The sequence below is a fragment of the Eptatretus burgeri genome, chromosome 2 (genome assembly GCF_056783735.1).
Source record: "Eptatretus burgeri isolate ZD-2024b chromosome 2, Ebu_testis_v1, whole genome shotgun sequence".
NCBI classification, from domain to species: Eukaryota; Metazoa; Chordata; class Myxini; order Myxiniformes; family Myxinidae; genus Eptatretus; species Eptatretus burgeri.
In genome coordinates this window covers 141,826,188-141,840,416 of record NC_140962.1, presented here as the reverse complement: position 1 = coordinate 141,840,416, position 14,229 = coordinate 141,826,188, and the positions used below count along the sequence as shown (strand labels likewise).

The window sequence follows — 14,229 nt, the reverse complement described above, 5'->3', positions numbered from 1 at the left end:
GTGAAACAAAAAAGTCCACAAGAAGAAGATGAAGAACAACAACGTGAGTAAGACTTAGAGATCCCTCCACGAGGATGTAAAAATTTGTACACCAATTTATCCTTGGATGACCCTCAGAAAATTTCATACCGATTGGATGTCGCAGTCTACGTATGCAATTATGATATCATAAGGAAAGCACCTATGAAATCATGAAAAAAAAAATAAATAAAAACCCACACTTATTTCCCATGAGGAGTACTTGCTATGTGCAAAAGTTTCAATTTTTTTTTTTCCATAGTGTGGTTTCAGAGACAGAGGTCCATTGTTTTTCCTTTTTTTCAAACATGGCTGCCACAACACATGACCTATGACATCATAATTGTCATTAAAACATTCCAGATGAGTAGTCGCTCCGATGGTGAAAATTTATCGATCCGGGAAGCGGTTGCAGAGAATAAACACTCACGTTCTGTGCGGACAAACAAACGAACGGATGATTTTCAGTGCAACGAAAACGGCACCCTGGAGGGCGCATACTTCTGCCAGGCTGAACAGCTTACATTTTGCATCCCGCTGATAGGCTGGATCTGGATCCGGATCCGGGGCCGAACCAAAATCGAATCGGCTTGTTCTCATCACCAAACCAACCCATCCACATATTTTTGTCACAACTATTTGAAATATCGTGCTTTATTATTTTTGGGCCAAACTCTCGAATGGTGATGAATCACTTGAAAATCAAAAAATTATCGGATCCAGATTCAGATCTTCACCAAAATCAAATCAATTCTTCATCACACCCCCAACCAGTCCACAAAATTCCGTCCGAATCCGTACATAACTTTTTGAGATATCCTGCTCGTGGACAGAGACAGACAGACAGACGTGAAAACATAACCTCCGTCCACCTCCAGTGGCGGAGGTAAATCGTGATGGTTGGGAAACAAATCTTAAGCCATATGATGTCAAAGTAAGGGGATTCAAGATGCACAAGGTGGTGGTGTTGGAATAAGCACAGACTTCTCCTTTGAAACGGAATCATGAGTGAAGGTTGGAAATGTGAAAGGAATTCACGAGAGCATCAGTTGGCAGTTGGGTCTCTGAGAGAAGCAAGATATTAGGAAAGGTAGAATGGTTCAACAGAGGAAAAGGCTTGAAGAAAGATCATGGAATGTTGGTGAAATGAAGAGAAAAAGTCAGGTTCATGAGAAAGGTAAGGGTCTTGGGAGGGACCGATATGACTACGACTGCCTGAACCCTCCCTCTCGTTGGCAGCAGAGACGGGCAGGACTCGAGAGATTCTTTACACCTAATAATACTAGGAACTGGGGCCCAAAACTTGGACTTCTTAAAGTTTGTAATTAGTGGTTTTAAAGGAAATGAAAGGAAAGAGGGGAATGTAAAGACACGGATTTAAAGCGAGTAGAATGGTTGCATGGTACATGTGAGAAATAAATCGACGATAACCCAGTAGCTTAGTTTGAGTGATAAAGTAAGACCAGCAATCCTGACACGGAGAATGTGAGATTGTTCCAGACACCACCAACACGAGAAAAACTACCATCTCCACTCCATTTTTTTGCGTTTTCGTGGACATATTGGCATTTTTCGCGCTTGTGGTTTTTTTTTTTTTTGCGGGATTATTCGGGGGTTTTTACGGCGCTTTTTGATTTTGCCCTCGTTAATCACGAGCCGCCAGGAACCTATCCCCCCTTTTTCTATTGAAACAATGCCCCGACATTCGCAGCATTTTCCAGAAATGTAACTCCGCCACGAATAGCGAGGTCTGACAGTACCAGCAGATAACCCAGTTCCACCGGGCTGTTTTAAATGATTGGTTCATAAATCTAGTGTGGAATATTTAATGAGTTTGACAAACATGTCCTTTGACAGAACAATGGCAGGGACACGTAGAAATTCCACACAATGTAAAGTGTGACATTGAGTCCTCTACCTCTTTCTTCTTCAAGTCCGAATCCCCCGCCCCCAGCCCCCCAATTCCAATTCCAACTCCGCGCCCCTTCCCCCCGGCTCCAAACTCCGCTTCCCTTCCCCCCAGCTCCCAAGGATTGACACAGACCGATTTGACCTGAAATGACCTCGAACCAAAACGGAAGGTATCACTGGTTTCCAGTTTTTCATTATTTTTGTTCATTCGATCACTTAATACCCCAATTATTTGGGGGTATTAGAACAATATGCAAGGCGAAGTGACGTCAAGAGCCTTCCCTCACCAAAGGGCACGTTCACAACCATCCAGAATTCCATGCACAGTATCACTTCACTTCCAATTAATTAATTAATCAATTAATAAACTTCTTTTTTAACCTCCGCCATCTTCGAAGATGGATGGAGGTTACTGTTTTCACCCCTTTCTGTTTGTTTGTTTGTTTGTTTGTGAACAGTATTACAGAAAAACTCCGACGGATTTCGACGAAACTTGGTGGGGGGGGTTAGGTATGGTCCAAGGATCATGCCATTAAATTTTGGACTTGGTAAAGTCCCCCCCCCCAAAAAAAAATTGTTCAAGAAAAAAAATATTTTTTTTTTTTGACTTTCCACATGTTTTAAGTGATTTCCAACCCCCCCCCCCAAAAAAAATTGTTTAAGAAAAAAAATTTTTTTTTTGCATTTCTACATACAGTGGGGAGAACAAGTATTTGATACACTGCCGATTTTGCAGGTTTTCCCACTTACAAAGCACGTAGAGGTCTGTAATTTTTATCATAGGTACACTTCAACTGTGAAAGACGGAATCTAAAACAAAAATCCTGAAAATCACATTGTATGATTTTTAAATAATTCATTTGCATTTTATTGCATGAAATAAGTATTTGATACATCAGAAAAGCAGAACTTAATATTTGGTACAGAAACCTTTGTTTGCAATTAGAGAGATCAGACGTTTCCTGTAGTTCTTAACCAGGTTTGCACAGACTGCAGCAGGGATTTTGGCCCACTCCTCCATACAGATCTACTCCAGATCCTTCAGGTTTCAGGGCTCTCGCTGGGCAACACAGACTTTCAGCTCCCTCCAAAGATTTTCAATTGGGTTCAGGTCTGGAGACTGGCTTGGCCACTCCGGGACCTTGAGATGCTTCTTACGGAGCCACTCCTTAGTTGCCCTGGCTGTGTGTTTCAGGTTGTTGTCATGCTGGAAGACCCAGCCATGCCCCATCTTCAAAGCTCTTGTTGAGGGAAGGAGGTTGTTGGCCAAGATCTCATGATACATGGCCCCATCCATCCTCCCCTCAATAAGGTTAAGTCGTCCTGTCCCCTTTGCAGAAAAGCATCCCCAAAGAATGACATTTCCACCTCCATGCTTCACGGTTGGGATGGTGTTCTTGGGGTTGTACTCATCCTTCTTCTTCCTCCAAACACGGCGAGTGGAGTTTAAACCAAAAAGCTCTATTTTGGTCTCATCAGACCACATGACCTTCTCCCATTCCTCCTCTGGATCATCCAGATGGTCATTGGCAAACTTCAGACGGGCCTGGACATGCGCTGGCTTGAGCAGAGGGACCTTGCGTGCGCTGCAGGATTTTAATGGATGCAGGTTTTAAAACCTGCAGGATGCAGGTTTTAAATTTTAAAACCTGCAGGATGCAGGTTACCTATGGTTTTCTTTGATACTGTGGTCCCAGCTCTCTTCAGGTCATTGACCAGGTCCTGCCGTGTAGTTCTGGGCTGATCCCTCACCTTTCTCATGACCATTGAGGCTCCACGAGGTGAAATCTTGCATGGAGCCCCAGATCAAGGGATATTGACTGTTATCTTGAACTTCTTCCATTTTCTAATAATTGTGCCAACAGTTGTTGCCTTCTCACCAAGCTGCTTGCCTATTGTCCTGTAGCCCATCCCAGCCTTGTGCAAGTCTACAATTTTGTCCCTGATGTCCTTAGACAGCTCTCTGGTCTTGCCCATTGTGGAGAGGTTGGAGTCTGATTGATTGAGTGCGGACAGCTGTCTTTTATGCAGATAACGCGTTCAAACAGGTGCAGTTAATACAGGTAATGAGTGGAGAATGGGAGGGCTTCTTAAAGACAAAACTAACAGGTCTGTGAGAGCCGGAATTCTTTCTGGTTGGTCGCTGATCAAATACTTATTTCATGCAATAAAATGCAAATTAATTATTTAAAAATCATACAATGTGATTTTCAGGATTTTTGTTTTAGATTCTGTCTTTCACAGTTGAAGTGTACCTATGATAAAAATTACAGACCTCTACGTGCTTTGTAAGTGGGAAAAACTGCAAAATCGGCAGTGTATCAAATACTTGTTCTCCCCACTGTATTTTAAGTGATTTCCAACCCCCCCCCCCCAAAAAAAATTGTTTGAGAAAAAAATTTTTTTTGCATTTTTAAATGTTTTAAGTGATTTCCAACCCCCCCCCCCCAAATGTTGGAGAAAAGAACTATAACTCTCAGCACTGTTGACATCATATTTAATGAATAAGATATAAGGTTCACTTGAGTGACCCAGCAGCATTGGCGGCGGAGGTTTTGCACTCTCCCGAGTGATCCCCCTCGAGTTTTAACCCTGCTTTTATTCCTACCAACCAATTTTTCGTCACCTCCAACTTGCCACGGATGCATTAGTAAAGAGCCTGAGGTTCCGTTTGGAGGAGAATTCGTTCATTTGCCAAATAATTATGTTTTGTCGGTGAAGTAAAATGGACGAAAAGGAAATTATTCTTGGTTTTGTGTTTTTTTGACTATGATTTTCCTTTAACAGCATAATCGTCACTAACTGTTAAGACCATTAAAGTTTCTTGATAAAGTAAATTGATGGAAAGGTTAAACGTTGACAGAATAGTTCAAGTTATACAGTGGCATGCAAAAGTATTCACATTTTGATGCCACCTGAGCTTATTACCTCCACCACCAAAGGTGGAAGGTGGTTATGTTTTCACCCCATCTGTCTGTCTGTCTGTCTGTCTCTGCGCAGAATATCTCAAAAAGTTGTGGATGGATTCAGACGAAACTCGGTGGACACGTTGGGTGTGTGACAAGGAAGAATCGATTCAAATTTGTTGAAGATCCGAATCAGGATCCAAGAATTTTTTAAGTGATTCTTCACCATTGAGCGATAGGGCAAAACCGATATGTTGCATGACAAGCCGGTAGGCGGACATGGGTAGTCGATCAAGTCGAATTTAGTCGTTTTTCAGCCGTTACTAGCCAACAGAAGCGTCCATAGCAACGGTTCTTTCTCACACATAACTAGGACATACCATGAACCTACCATACCAGTTTCATGTACAGTATATCTGACTCATAGTCTCTGAGATATAACGAACTTCGTTTTTTTATAGTTTTCGACCAGGGTTCATTCAAAGTCTATCTTCTCCAACAGTTTTCATAGGATCCGGCTGGAAATTTTTGACAATATGGCTGAATGTACTGCCCACAGTCGCTCGTGGCCCGATTTTTGAAAAAATAAAATTGAGATTTTTTTGAAAATTTCAAAAGGTCCGTTGCTAGGCAACGGTGGTGTCCATAGCAACGGTTCTCATTTGCACACAAGTTGGTCATGGTATGAACCTACCAACCAAGTTTCATCGAAATCGCCATTGTATTAACGGAGCACTGGACCGAACAGACATACATATCGACGGAAATACTGAGAATAAGGGTAGACTAGATTGACTACCCAATATCTCAAAAAGTTGGAGACAGATTCGGACGAAACTTGGCGGACAGGTTAGGTGTGTGACACAAGCACAAATCGATTCGATTTTGGTGAAGATCCTAATCCAGATCCGGACACGAGACTTCTTTAATATATAAAGTGATTCTTCACCATTGAAAAATGCGGTTGAAACAATATACTTATTGGACCTGGTATGTTCTGTTGGATCAGGTATTGCACGGCGGAGGTATGCGCTCAACCGAGTGCCGTTCTAATTTCATGATGCTTTCAAATCAAACTTAGCATCTGGAGTCTTCACAAACCACTCCAACGTGATAAAGCTTTAAAAAAAAAAAATGCAGATCAAATGTGAATAAGTTATATTAACAGAGAAAATCAGATGATTCTCAAGCCCTTTTCCAATTAATGTTAAATCTCAACCGCCACCTCCGCCCCCCCCCCAACCCCAACACACACACTCCCAAAGTTTCAATCTCCCTCCCTCTCCCATCTTTGCTCTCCCAACACCTTCTGAACACCCACAACTTCCTGTCCTATCCCCTCTCCCTCATAAAAGCAAAAGCGCATTCTTAAATCAGATAGATACGTCGACAGACAGACAATACAAAATTGCATTAGACAAATATTACATTTGTAAGGGCATTCTTTCAAAAATTAGACATACAATTTCTTTAATTTTTTTTATTTTTTTTTTTACTTCCAGTATATGTGCAAATCAACAACTGAGCGTACACACCACATGCACAACAAAAATGAATACAACTCGAAATTGCATGAATAATGATATCTGTAGACGTCTGCATGCAATGTCTGGACCCAAGGAGCTTTCACACGAGGTATCATTCAGCATTGTACGTACTGTGGTGACGACGTTTAGCCCGCTCAGACACAATCGTTCAAGTTGCATTTGTATATAGAAGATAGAAGGAAAAAAAAAATACACTCTCGGCCCCCATTATTCGCGGATTCACCATTCATGGATCTCAGGTATCCGCGAGTCAAAGTGTGACCCGCTTCTACATTCACGCTTCGCATATTCGTATTGTTTTTTTTTTGTTGTTTCACTTCAGGATTGTTCCCTGATATCCACCTGGGAAATTGGAAATCAGACATCACAGGTGTGTGTGTGTGTGTGTGTGTGTGTGTGTGTGTGTGTGTGTGTGTGTGTGTGTGTGTGTGTGTGTGTGTGTGTGTGTGTGTGTGTGTGTGTGTGTGTGTGTGTGTGTGTGTGTGTGTCCGCCGTTTCTCGACAACCACTGGTCCGATCTAATTGAAACTTGCCAGGTATATTGCTGGGGACCTGAGGATGTGCCTTTTCAAGGTTTGATAGTAATCGAACAAGTGGTTCCCAAGTTATGGCCATTTATTTACCAAACCAATGACAGGACACGTTGCTGCGTAGGCGTGGCCGATGGGCAAGAGATCCTCAGCCACGATCCCCATTACGGATTACAACGTACGGACTTCTGGATAGTGATGACTTCGTGTATTCTAATCATTTCTCGATTTCTTATGCGCATTTATAGATAAACACAATGCCCCCAATCCAGTCGCCGTTTACGAGAGCGAAGGAGAACGGCCTGTGTGTTTGTTTGAGTTTTGTTTTCTGCACGTACGGCCACGCGAGAGCGAAGGAACGGCCTGTGTAGTTGTTGTTTCTGGCACGCTGTTTGAAAGTTTTTTTTTGGGGGGGGGGGTGTAACAGCTTGGTGTAAAAACACATCCCCTTCACTTCAGTCCAATTAGCTTACTCTACTTCCAATCATCAGCAAGGTCATGGAATCAATCATCGTAGTTGATATGGAATCCTTTCTTTTCGCCAACAACCTAATCTCTGATCACGAATTTGGTTTCAGACCAGGACACTCCACCTTGGACATGCTGCTTATACTCTCCCAACAATGCAGGGGGCCTTCAACATCAGACACGGGATCAGGTCAGTCTCTGTGGACATATCTCAAACTTTTGATATAGTCCGGCATCCTGCCTTGCTCTGCAAACTGTCTGCCGATGGAATCCAAGGCCAACTCCACTCTTGGATTACCGACTTCCTCCACTCTCACAGACAATATGTAACACTCAACAGAACGCTTTAATCTCCTCTCCCTGTCAAGGCCAGAGTAACCCAAGGCAGTGTTCTCGGCCCCATATTATTAGAAAATATTTATCGATGTTCACTGACTCTCTGGAAAATCCTCTTTTTCTCTTTGCTGATGACTCCACTCTCTGCCATGACATCTCTCATCCTTTCCACAGACAGGCAGCAGCCTCTCCCCTCTCCTCAGACCTTGACAAAAATCACAAACTGGTCAAACACAATTTTGCTTGTATATCCATATTGTCCACGCTTTGCATTTTCCCTTACTCCACATCGTTAGATGCATTCTCTGTTTGTCCGTGTCTGACAGCTTTCTCCCTCTGCCCTGCTGTTGTTTCCCCTTTCTCCTGCTGCCCGACATTCACGGACCCCGATATCCACAGCATTTTTCTGGAATGTATTCCCCGCGAAGAGCGGAATTTGATAGTATAGAGATATACGAGGCCCCGTGAGGAGGAGTGATGTAAGCGACATTTTTTTAATGATATGATGATGATGATAGGCTCGGATGAGAGAAGGGTTAAAATAGTGCTACATGGCATTAACTCCAATATGGCCGATGTGTCCCTTACATCACTCCTCCTCGCGGTGCCTCATATACATACATATACGAGCAGAGATGCCTGGAGTTTCCGAGTACCTCTTCCCATCCCATCTCTTTCCTTCCCCTCCCTCTGGACTCCTACCCCCTCCCCCTTCCCTCCGATCGGACTCCCATCCCACCTCTTTCCCTCCGTCTGGACTCCCATCCCACCCCCTTCCCGCCGTCCCGACTCCCATCGCACCCCTTTCCCTCCGTCCGGACTCCCATCGCACCCCTTTCCCTCCGTCCGGACTCCCATCCCACCCGCTTCCCCCCGTCCGGACTCCTATTGCCCCCCTTCCGGACTCCCACCCCCTTCCCGACTCCCATCCCCCTTCCCCCGTCCGGACTCCCATCCCCCTTCCCGCCGTCCGGACTCCCATCCCCCTTTCCCCCGTCCGGACTCCCATCCCACCCCTTTCCCCCGTCCGGACTCCCATCCCAGCCCTTTCCCCCGTCCGGACTCCCATCCCAGCCCTTTCCCCCGTCCGGACTCCCATCCCCCCCTTCCCCCGTCCGGACTCCCATCCCCCCTTCCCCCGTCCGGACTCCCATCCCCCCTTCCCCCGTCCGGACTCCCATCCCCCCCTTCCCCCGTCCGGACTCCCATCCCCCCTTCCCCCGTCCGGACTCCCATCCCCCCTTCCCCCGTCCGGACTCCCATCCCCCCTTCCCCCGTCCGGACTCCCATCCCCCCTTCCCCCGTCCGGACTCCCATCCCCCTTCCGGACTCCCATCCCCCCTTCCCCCGTCCGGACTCCCATCCCCCCTTCCCCCGTCCGGACTCCCATCCCCCCTTCCCCCGTCCGGACTCCCATCCCCCCTTCCCCCGTCCGGACTCCCATCCCCCCTTCCCCCGTCCGGACTCCCATCCCCCCTTCCCGCCGTCCGGACTCCCATCCCCCTTCCCGCCGTCCGGACTCCCATCCCCCCTTCCGGACTCCCATCCCCCTTCCGGACTCCCATCCCCCTTTCCCCCTTCCGGACTCCCATCCCACCCCTTCCCCCGTCCGGACTCCCATCCCCCCTTCCCCCGTCCGGACTCCCATCCCCCCTTCCCCCGTCCGGACTCCCATCCCCCCTTTCCCCCGTCCGGACTCCCATCCCACCCCTTCCCCCGTCCGGACTCCCATCCCCCCCTTCCCCGTCCGGACTCCCATCCCCCCTTCCCCCGTCCGGACTCCCATCCCCCCTTTCCCCCGTCCGGACTCCCATCCCCCCATCCGGACTCCCATCCCCCCTTTCCCCCGTCCGGACTCCCACCCCCCGTCCGGACTCCCATCCCCCCCTTTCCCCCCGTCCGGACTCCCATCCCCCCCCTTTCCCCCCTTCCCCTACTTCCTGCGTTTCGTGGAGGTTGGGATTTCTCAATCTGTGAACGTGTTCAGTTCAAAAATGAAAGTTATCTTCACAGGTGACTTGTAAAACCCTCCTCCTCCACCTCAACCTCCACCTCCACCCCAACCACAACCACAACCACGTGGAACTACACGACACACATTTACATAAATAACCTTCATCCACCTTCTCGAATACGTCTCCAACGACGTGACGCCTGTAACACCACACTCATCCAAACGAAGGATATCACTAACTCAACAAAATGTAACTATCTCTCCCAAGGATATCGATCCAAGATGGCGGAGGACAAAGCATGTCGGCACAACCTACCAAATGTTCATTAATTAAATCAATCGACGCCACGGACAGATCCAGCGGGGCGAACATGGACACCACAACAAATAAACATTACAAGAAGAAGAACAAGTCCTCCATGGACACTCACGAACACTCGGACAGAAAGAAACAGGTATCGTTTAAATCGAGTTCAAAGTACCTTGGAGGGGACAGCACGGAGAGCAGACAAGGTTCGTTCCGAGCAGAATGAAAAGGAGGAAAGAATGAAAGAAAGAATGAAAGAAGAAAGAATGAAAGAAGAAAGAATGAAAGAAGGAAAGAGAGAAAGGAAATAAAAATTGAACAACTAAAAAAAATAGAAAGCAGGAAGGAAAAAGTACGAACTACGTCATATCCTGTTGGGAGGAGCTTCTGTACTCCCCACCCGCCGTTCCGCCGGAAGGCGGGAAAACGGCCTCGGCCAATCGCGATTTTTGAAAATTCCCATTCTTTTAGAATCTGACTGGAAAATTTGAGGAAAAGCTTGCAAACGGTCATACATCATGTTTTTTTTCGGGATTTCTGAATCCGTTTCGGGCTCGGTTATCTCACACAAAATGTAAGGGCTTAAACCCGTGACGGGCCAAAAAGAAAAGGTCCGCCAAGGTTTAATATCCTGCAACTGCGACCTTGCGATTGCTATGTTGTCGCAAACGTTCATGGTCCGTGACGTGTTAAGTGTGATGTCCCCAGAAGTCGGTTCCCACTCCTTGAAGTCCATTGTTAACAAGGTTTATTTGTAAGCAAGAGGCGATGTCATTGGGTGTGAGCAACAATCGGACCAAGCATCCCCATTGTGACGCGCTTCTCACCACGCTCCGCCCTCCGGGATCCCGATGTACATCGTTGAAGCTTCGAGAAACGATAACCCCATTAACTTCTTTCAATATCTCACACTCCTTCAACCTAACGTCAAAACATTGTGGGCAGGCGTTCGGTACAATCATAACCCTTCAAGTAGGCCGGGTGTTTAGCCTGACGGTCTGAATGGCGTAACCCATCCCTCGAGTTCGCAAGAGTGTTTGGCCCTTCCATCTGTTCCAACCCCGTAGTTGACGTCTCATCACCAAGGCCCCAACCCGACTGCACCACAGGCTCTTGCTGGTCCACAATCGTACTTGAAAGCCTGGGAGAGCTCCTTTTCCAGTGTTCTGGCCAAGGACGCAACTGGTCCATGTGCTTACGTATAGGCAGGCCCACCCCCATCGACATGTACCTGATACTGTTGTGGGCCGGGGTTCGGCGGCGATAAAAGACCACCAGGGGGAGCAGTAGGGTCGTCTCCCACCGAACACCCCGGAATTTAGGTCGTCACTCTCGAACAACTCCGAAAGGTCACGGGTCACTTAAAGACCGTGATCACCAATTCTCTGACGGCATGGGGTAGGGTCAATAGCCATATTTAAATATATCTAAGTACCCGCGTCATCAAATTACCGGGAAAGTCACATCCTCAACGGACTCTGTCGAACTGGGTCGCTCGAGCGACTTCAGTCCGGTGTAACAGGGCAGAATTACCAGAGTCCGTCGGACCCAATGACGACTTACGGCACCGATGGCCTCACTATTTCTCAAGCCCACACCATGCTGGGTCAATGGTAGAAACGACAGGCAACGAACTGGAACATTTAACAATTGGGGGTTTATTTATAAGGGAGGGGGACACCGAGAGTAGAGTTATCCGAATAAAAGAAATGCAGGGAATGTACAGTGAGCGAAAAGCACTGAACAATTCTCCCTCACAGACTGGCGCCACGCACGCACACATACACACACACACACACACCCACACACACACACACACACACACACACACACACACACACACACACACACACACACACACACACACACACACACAATGGGGCCGGTTGGACACCTTTCCGCCTCGTGTGGTCTGGTTGAGACGAGCTGGTTCGGGGGGGAACTCAAACCCACACCTTCGTCGCCGCACCAAGCACCAGGGATCGTGCTCTCCAACCAGCCATGCACCAACAAACCAAGACCAATGAGGAGACCAGAGACGATGATGACCCAGGACCAGACGAACCAGCCAGCACCAAGACCAGCGACCCCCAAGACCAGCGCCCCGGAGCCTGGCGTTCCTTTATTAATTTCTTGTCCAGGGTGAGAAAATCGCTATCTGAGGCATCTCAACCCTCATTGGCCGGGGTGTCGTGGGAAAGTCGCCCTCTGTAGCAATCTCAACCCTCATTGGCCGGGGTGTCGTGGGAAAGTCGCCCTCTGTAGCAATCTCAACCCTCATTGGCCGGGGTGTCGTGGGAAAGTCGCCCTCTGTAGCAATCTCAACCCTCATTGGCCGGGGTGTCGTGGGAAAGTCGCCCTCTGGAGCAATCTCACCCCCATTGGCCGGAGTGTCGTGGGAAAGTCGCCCTCTGGAGCAATCTCAACCCTCATTGGACAGAGTGTCGTGGGAAAGTCGCCCTCTGGAGCAATCTCAACCCTCATTGGCCGGGGTGTCGTGGGAAAGTCGCCCTCTGTAGCAATCTCAACCCTCATTGGCCGGGGTGTCGTGGGAAAGTCGCCCTCTGTAGCAATCTCAACCCTCATTGGCCGGGGTGTCGTGGGAAAGTCGCCCTCTGTAGCAATCTCAACCCTCATTGGCCGGGGTGTCGTGGGAAAGTCGCCCTCTGTAGCAATCTCAACCCTCATTGGCCGGGGTGTCGTGGGAAAGTCGCCCTCTGGAGCAATCTCAACCCTCATTGGCCGGGGTGTCGTGGGAAAGTCGCCCTCTGGAGCAATCTCAACCTTCATTGGCCGGGGTGTCGTGGGAAAGTCGCCCTCTGGAGCAATCTCAATCCTCATTGGCCGGGGTGTCGTGGGAAAGTCGCCCTCTGTGCGTGATTGGACAAGAGGCACGCCCCTGCCTTTCTGGGCAGGGTCTCAATCTGAGGCGATGGAAACCTCCGCCCATGTATGTGGCTGGACACGTGTGTGTAATGGCGCGATGTGCGAAGTGAAGGAGTGATGGTTTCGGTTGGCTGGAGGCTCGATTTGTATTGCAAAAACCCTGACCAAAACAAAGTAGCTCGCAGCGCACACATGTAATTCCCATTAGACACAGGTAGGGGGCCCTAACTATAAACACATACTTATCGAAATAACTACGCTTGGGGACCGCTGTCTGTCTGTGTGCAAGAGGCTTCCAGATCCGTAACAATACGACACTGGTCCAGTTTGCTTTGTCACTGTACCCCACAGCCAAAAAGCCCCTTTTCCATGGTTCTTTGCAAACACCATATCTTGAGGAAGAAAACCATGATCTGTGCCACTATAATACTCCTTTTGACGCTCTTGTTGTTGATTTACACGCACATTCACTCTTGAGTGAACCATATCCAAGCGCAACGTCAACTTACGACTTAACAACAATTCGGCCGGTGGAAGGCCCGTCGTCGTGTGTGGGGTCACATTATACTTCAGTTGAAAACGGGCCAACTTGTTCTTCAGACTGTCGTTGTCTACAGTCATCTTCTTCATTGCCATCCTTTCTGCCAGGCCATTGGAAGCCGGTCGGACTGGAGCCGACATAGAATGACAAACTCCATTAATCCATTTCGAGCGCAAAAGGCCCGGAATTCAGGAGCGGTGAAACAAGTGTCATTGGCCGACACCAGATGTTCCACTCGACCATGGGTTTTAAAAAGGTCCATCAGACATTCGATTGTAGCTGTTGCAGTAGCAGATGCCACTATCCGGATTTCTACAAATTTTGAAAATGCATTAGAAGCAACCAATAACATTCGGTCCAGGAAAGGACGTGCATAATCCACATGGGAGTAGTTTCCAATGGTCTCGCTGGCACCTCCCATGGGTGCAATGCTGCTGCAAGAGAGTTCCTGGCATTCATTTGGCAGGCATTGCAAACCTGCTCCCATCTTTCCATGTCCTGAGTGATGCTGGGCCACCACACATAGCCTCTGATGAAGGCCTTCATACGGGCCACGACTGGGTGAATCTCGTGCAATTCCATCAATATTGCTGCACGACCAGGCTTTGGAATGACAACTCGATGGCCCCAGAAGATGCAACCGCAGTCAATGCTCAATTCCTCTTTGCCTTCCAAAACAAATGGTGCAATTAGTCCTTAGAGCCCTCTTCTAACTCCAGCTGTTGATAAGCAGCCGTTCGGTCCAACTTTGACCATGTCTGTCACTGCTCATCACAACCAAGAGGTCTTCAACCTTAGAAATGGGGTACTGATCCACGACTGCTT

General features: G+C 47.9%; 1 protein-coding gene across 1 annotated transcript in view; it reads right to left on the bottom strand.

The window, feature by feature from the left end:
* Nucleotides 1-10,292, bottom strand: part of LOC147033367 (uncharacterized) — a 118,018-nt gene extending 107,726 nt beyond the window's left edge. Inside the window, exon 1 of the mRNA XM_085851457.1 lies at nt 10,153-10,292. The gene's annotated coding sequence lies outside the window, so the exon portion shown is untranslated. The remainder of the gene's footprint in view (nt 1-10,152) is intronic.
* Between the last annotated feature and the right edge of the window lie 3,937 nt (nt 10,293-14,229).